This window comes from Penaeus chinensis, chromosome 19 (genome assembly GCF_019202785.1).
Source record: "Penaeus chinensis breed Huanghai No. 1 chromosome 19, ASM1920278v2, whole genome shotgun sequence".
Taxonomy (NCBI): Eukaryota; Metazoa; Arthropoda; class Malacostraca; order Decapoda; family Penaeidae; genus Penaeus; species Penaeus chinensis.
This window is the reverse complement of record NC_061837.1, coordinates 3,578,962-3,586,461: the sequence shown is the minus strand read 5'-3', so window position 1 is coordinate 3,586,461 and position 7,500 is coordinate 3,578,962.

Here is a 7,500-nt window from a genome sequence, read left to right as displayed (position 1 = left end):
GATAGATAGACAGATACATACATAGAGAGAGAGAGAGAGAGAGAGAGAGAGAGAGAGAGAGAGACACACACACACAGAGAGAGAGAGAGAGAGAGAGAGAGAGAGAGAGAGAGAGAGAGGGAGAGAGAAAGAGAGAGAGAGAGCGTATGGGGAGAAAGAGAGAGAGAAAGAGAGAGAGAGAGAGAGAGAGAGAGAGAGAGAGAGAGAGAGAGAGAGAGAGAGAGAGAGAGAGAGAGAGAGAGAGAGAGAGAGAGAGGGAGAGGGAGATAATGAAAATAAGAGACAGAAAGAGAATGTAAGAAAGAGATAGATAGACAGAGATAGATAGATAGATAGAGAGATAGAGAAGGAGGGGGAGAGGGAAAAGACAAAGAACATTGTTGCCAATAAATGGTCGTTCCCTTTATTCCCTTGTTTATATTTTGTCTTGTTTTGTTTAGTCCAGCGCCTCGGCTGACTCGCTCTCGCTCTTGATTTCTTCCTCCTCGCCCTCTTTGTTTATGTGGCGTTAGATCTGTATTTGTTTGTCTGTTTGTGTACAGCCTGTTGGTGTGTATGTATGCACACACACAGATTCACATTCCCGCGTGTACGCACACACACACGCACGCACACACACACACACACATACACACACACACACACACACACACACATACACACACACACACACACATACACACAAACAAACAAACAAACAAACACACACACATACATACATACATACACACACACAAACACACACACAGACACACATACTGCCTCTATTTGCACGATTAAGTCGGGGAAACCCACGATATTAATCACAGAGTAACCTCCACTCTCTTTCCCAAGGGAGGGGGGAGTGGGGGGGGGGGCAAGGTGGGGGGGGGGCGTAGAGAGGGGAAAGCCTCAGGGATAAGTGGGGGCAAGGGTGGGGGGGGGGCGGGGGATCTAACACGTTTTGAACACGCTTTTGGCACCAGTCCAGCGATTGTGGTGCTTTGCAATGTCACACAAGCGGCAGACATGGCTTGCACTCATAACGTGTTCGTGTCTGTGGTTTCTTGACTCCGGATGTTGTTTGGGCTTATTTATTTATTGTTATTCCTTTTTGGTTATATATATATTTTCATCCTTATTTTAATTTTATTGGTATCGAATGGTGACTAAGTAGGAGGAGTTTGGTTCTTTAAGAGAGGGAGAAAATTGTAGTGTTCATGTTCACCTAACTAAGCACGGTTTCGGATGCGTCAAGAAAACTCTCTGCTTTTGACAATCTTTTGCCCATTCAGTTAAAAATAGCGGCGTTGTTATGATGCTACTATTACTATAACTTTTATCCTCATTTTTGTTTCATGATGAAGTTATTGGTATCATGATTACCAACAACTTCAACGCTTTCTCTTTTTATTGTTATTATTGTTGATAATATTAACGCACACGCACACGTACACGCTCACGTTCACGCACATGCACGCACACGCACACGCACACACACACGCACACGTACACACACACACACATACCTACGAGTGTAAATAAACATCCTTACTTTGCATGTAAGTAATTGTGCGCGGAAGAGTACAGTTACCCATGTACGTCTCTGTATGTAAAATAACGAGAAGAATCTACAGCTGTCATGAACGTAAATACACTCCTTAAAACTTCAAACGCCACTATACTTCGAAATGAAAGTCAGTTTAAACTTGCGAGTCCCGTTGAGATACAGAGCCATCTGTTGGCGGAATGATCGTTTGTTCCGGGGAGACTACAGTAAGTTCGCCCCCCCCCCCCCCACCGTATTTGGATGGATGTGTGTTCGTGTGTTCGTGTGTGTGTGTATGAGCGTATGTGTATGTGTGTATTTATGTGTGTACGTATGTTTATGGATCTGCGTGCGTACGTGTATGTATGTGTGCACTACATTAAATTTGTTTTCCTTATTGTAGGAGGAAGAAAAAAGGGGAAAGAGGAGGAGAAGGGAAGGAGGAAGAGGGGGAAGAGAAGGGGGGAAGAGAGCGGAAGATAAAGAAAGAAAAGAGGAGAGAGATAAAACAGGATAGAAAAGAGGAAAAAGAAACAGGAAAGAGGAATTACGGAGTTAGGATTAGCTTCTTAAAATCCGAAATTTATAGCGTAGTTGGCGGAAGGAAAGCATAACGTAAGGGCAATAATGATAGAGAAAGAGAAATAAGATAAGAATGAAAAATGGAAAAAAGTAGATACGATTTAGTATCGCAAGATGAAGAGCAAAGGAAAAAAACCGGTGGGTTTTTAGTACAAAAAAAACAAAAACAAAAAAAAAACATAAAGGTAATGATGATGAGAGATAGGCAATAAGAATGAAAAGATATAATTATATATGAGATTAAAATGGCCAAAAGTTAAAAAGTTGATCTGTAGACAACTCCATCCCCCCCTCACCCCCTTACCCCCACTTCCCCCCTCCCCCCCATCCCTCTCCCTCCCTCTTAAAACCCCTCTCACCGCAACACCCACGTCCTGTCCTTTCCCCTCTGCCCCTTTCTCCCCTCTTCCATCCCCTTCCCCTTTCTCTTCCCCTCCCTTATATTATTTTCCATCCCCATTTCTCCAAAACCTCTTCGTCTCCCCCATTCTCCTCCACATCTAACCCCTCTTACCCCCTTCCAGCTCCTTCCACCCTATTCCTCTCCCAAACCCCTCCCCCTTCTCCCCTTCCCGCCTCCCCCCCTTCCCCCGCAATCCCGCCTTCCACCCCATTCCTCTCCCAAACCCCTCCTCCTTCCCTTTTCTTCCTCCCACTCCCTCCCCTTTCCCCCCCTCTCCCCTTTTCACCCCATTCCTCTCCCGATCCCTCCCTCTCTCCCCTTCTCCCAACCAGTCTCCCCCTTCACGCCACCCCCCTCCCCCTTCCCAACCCCTCCTTCCCTCCCTTCACGCCCTCCACCCCTCAAAGCACGAAGGAACCAAGGAAGTTTCTCGGCGCAGCGTCATAATGGGCGAGAACCACGCACGATCTTGGTTTGTAAAAGCAGTAAAAGAGTTTCGTAAATTTTCCTCGAGAATAGTTCCACCTGCTACTCGTGTTTGTATGTCCGTGTGTGTGTGTGTGTGTGTGTGTGTGTGTGTGTGTGTGTGTGTGTGTGTGTGTGTGTGTGTGTGTGCATGTGTATGTGCGCACGCGCGTGTACGTGAGTGTTTGTGCATGCTCTTGTGAATACGTTTCACTGTGTGCGTATGTGTACGCATCTATATATCTATGCATAGTTATACCCACGCATTAAAGAACCTCCTAGTGTATATACACACAAGCAAATGTGCGCACAGGCCTTTGTAACCTTCTAACCTGTGCGTGTGTATGTATGCACGTCATTAAGCCTCTGAGTATGAACACCTGGGCCAAGAGGAACAGGGGCACGAGGACCAAGGAACGGGCCGTCGCTGGTTATGTGGGAACAGACCCTTAGGATGCATCTTGCTTAAGGATGCTGTCTGTTGTGTTTTTAACGTAATATTAAGGATGTCTTTTTTTTTTTTTTTAGTGTTTAAATTTGTTTTTTCAATCTCTTTGTCGAAGGTTTATATTTATGATATTTCGCGATGGACAGAGTGAGAAAGAGAAAAGGGAGAGATACATAGATAGATAGAAAGATAGATGGATGGATGGATGGATAGATATATAAATAGATAGATAGATAGATCGGTAGATAGATAGAGAGAGGGAGGGAGAGAGAGAGAGAGAGAGAGAGAGAGAGAGAAAGAGAGAGAGAGAGAGAGAGAGAGAGAGAGAGAGAGAGAGAGAGAGAGAGAGAGAGAGAGAGAGAGAGAGAGAGAGAGAGTAAAAGGGAAGTAGAGAAAGAGAGATGGGAGGAGGAGCGAAAAGAAAATATACAGAGAGAGATCGTGATATATATATATATATATATATATATATATATATATGTATATATATGTATATATATCCATATATATGTATATATATATATATATATATATATATATATATATATATATATATATATATCTCAGAGAGAGAGAGAGAGAGAGAGAGAGAGAGAGAGAGAGAGAGAGAGAGAGAGAGAGAGAGAGAGAGAGAGAGAGAGAGAGAGAAAGAGAGAGAGAGAGAGAGAGAGAGAGAGAGAGAGAGAGAGAGAGAGAGAGAGAGAGAGAGAGAGAAGAGAGAGAGAAGAGAAAGAGAGAGAGGGAGAGATAATAAGGTCAAGTATATACAGCACTGTATAGCATAACCTATCTCAAGTCACTGCCCGTTTCTTTTTATTAATTAATTAATTTGATTATCGGTTGAGTATAATTTCAATTTAGTTGTCTCCGGCTAAATCATTTAGGTAGTCAATGTGTGTGTACAATACTGTACGTAACTTTTCATCTCTCTGTCTATCCGTCTGTCTGTCTGTCTGTTTGTCTCTTTCTGTCTGTCTATCTGTCTGTCTGTCTGACTCTCTCTCTCTCTCTCTCTCTCTCTCTCTCTCTCTCTCTCTCTCTCTCTCTCTCTCTCTCTCTCTCTCCTTCCCCCTCATCCCTCTGTGTATCACTCTGTCATTCTCATATATGTCACACTCATACCATTAACTTGAAACATTGAATCATCAGTTTAGTAAACATCTGTAATAAAGGAAATCATGTGCATGAACTTAACAAATTATGCATATATACATACACTTTTTCTTTCTCTCTTAGTACCTGCAAAAATCCCTCCATTTTCAGCTACAAAAAAAGAGTGCATATTCAACCACCAGTAAACTATTTTAACCGGTAAAACAGTTATATACTTGACAGATATATTTCCTCCCTCGGGGTATGCGGAGGGAGGGGAGGAGGAGGAGGAGGAGGAGGGAGAAAGAGACGGGAAAGATGGAAGGGGAAGGGACGAGAAGGGGAGAGATGGAAGGGGAAGGGACGAGGAGGTGAGAGATGGAAAGGGAAGGGACGAGGAGGAGAGAGATGGAAGGGGAAGGGACGAGGAGGAGAGAGATGGAAGGGGAAGGGACGAGGAGGAGAGAGATGGAAGGGGAAGGGACGAGGAGGTGAGAGATGGAAGGGGAAGGGACGAGGAGGAGAGAGAGGAAAAGACGGGGAGGGAAAGGGAGCGAGATGAGGAAGAAGGGAGGGCGAAGAGAGGAGGAGGAGAGGGGAGAAGACAGGAGGAAAATGGAGCGAAGGGAAAGAGGGAGGTAAATACTACCCTCTCCCCCCCCCTTCCCTTTACCCCAATCCCCTCATGGAGCTTAAACCACCAGCCTGAATAAAATATTTGGGTAAAACACCACAAATATACTATTTAAACTTTCTCTTCACAATTTTCCCGGGTGGGCAGCGATTTTAGAGAAAGGGAGGTGGGGGAAGGATAGGGAAAGAGGAAGAGAGGGAGGGAGAGGAGAGAGAGGGGAGGGGAAGGATAGGGAAAGAGGAAGAGAGGGAGGGAGAGGAAAGAGAGGTGAGGAGAGGGAAGGGGAAGGAAAGAGGAAGAGAGAGAGGGAAAGGAAAGAGAGTTGAGGAGAGGGGAGGGGAAGGAATGAGGAAGAGAGGGAGGGAGAGGAAAGAGGAAGAGAAGAGAGGGAAAAGAGAAATGAATAGAGGGGAGAAGGGAAAGAGAGATGCAGAGAGGGGAGGGAAAAGAGAGGAGAAGAGGGGGAAAAGAGAGATAGAAGAGAGGGGGAGGAAAGAGGAAGGAAAGGGTGTTAGTTAAAATCCTAAGCTGCAAATCTGACATTAAACGTCCATTGGGTTTGTTGAATTAACCGTAGAGGTAAAAAAGCACGAATTACGTTCTTTGATCTCCTGTGAATGGCGGCCTTGGGGGGGGGGGGGGGGGGGGGCGCGTAAACCTTCCGCAGGTACATGTGGGGAGCAAAAAGGGGGGGGGGGGGGGGAGGGGGAGGATTTAGGGATGGGGGGAAAGGAAGGTGGGAGGGAGGAGAGAGGGAGGAAGGTAGGGAAGGAGGGAGGTAGGAAAGCAAGAAGCAGGATGAGGTATGGAGGGGAGGGATGGGAAGTGGGGGGGGGGGGGGATGGAAGCGGAGGGCAAGGGAGGAAATGGATGAACGGGAAATGAAATACATATAAACACATAATCGCAAGCACACAGTGGGATTTATACAGTACAAAGAAGGAAAGAAAAAGAGGCAGAGAGACAAAGATTAATGCATTAGAAGTCTGTAAGTTTTAAAATTGGAAAATCTGCTTAAAACACACACGGCTTCTTGACAGGGGATCCCGCTCAGTGCTAAATAGTCCCATGCCTTTACGTATATGTCTATATATATGTATATATATATATATACACATACACACACATATATATAGATACATAGATGGATAGATATATATAGATAAATAGAGAGATAGATATATGAATATACATACATACATATATACATATATACATATATAGATACATAGATAGATAGATATATAGATAAATAGAGAGATAGATATATGAATATACATACATACATACATACATATATGTGTATATATATATACACACACACACGTATATATATATATATATATATATATATATATATATATATATATATATATGTGTGTGTGTGTGTGTGTGTGTGTGTGTGTGTGTGTGTGTGTGTGTGTGCGTGTGTGTGTATACGTATATATATATACTATATATCATATATATATACATATATATATATATATACATATATATATATATATAAATAATGCAAAATAACCGCACCGATCATAGTGTAGTGGGCAATGAAAAACGACAATCAGTCACATGGAAATTAATCTGCAGGAAGTCACTTAAAAAGGTAGCGAAGAAAAGGCCTGTTGCCTCCACGACGAGATCCTTCCTTGGCCATGTAGCTCGTGACGTCATGGCCCATCATCCTCACTCTCTGAGGAAGGCTTTGTACTTTTAATGCATTTCGGTATTTAATTCCTACCAAACCATACCGAAATGCGCTTTGAGGAAATGCAAATGTGTTATCACATATACACATTTCTTTAGAAACACTTGTTCCATTCATACACATGTGCAGCCATCTAGCGGCAAAATTGACAATCTAGTTGCCTCAGTGTTCATTGCTCGTTTCGGAAGTGAAGGTATTTACAGTGCTACGTGTTTGTTTTTTTCACTTTTTTACAGAAAATATTTTAGTGAAGTGAATTCTTAGTGAAATTGTTACGATCTCAGTGATAACGATATATTCAGTGAAGTAGAAAAACAGTAATCGAACTGCAGAAAATCGTGAGAAATTCGCCGCAACTCTCTCCCTTCCCGTCAGCCATAAGGTAAACCGAATTCGGATCTTTCAATGTACAGAAAATCGTAATTGATGAAACATTCGGGTCGGAAATGTGGTGATTAGGATTGGGGATAAGGTTTATACGGCGATTGGGAGAGGGGGGGGGGGGTGTCGGGCGAGATTCTCCCGAACGAGGAAAATTTTGGAATCCTAAGGCGATGCTCGTGGTCGGTCGTGCGATTCGGACGGGGTTCGGTCACTTGTTCGGGCGCTCGCTCGTCGGGTCGGATCTGCGGGGGACTGA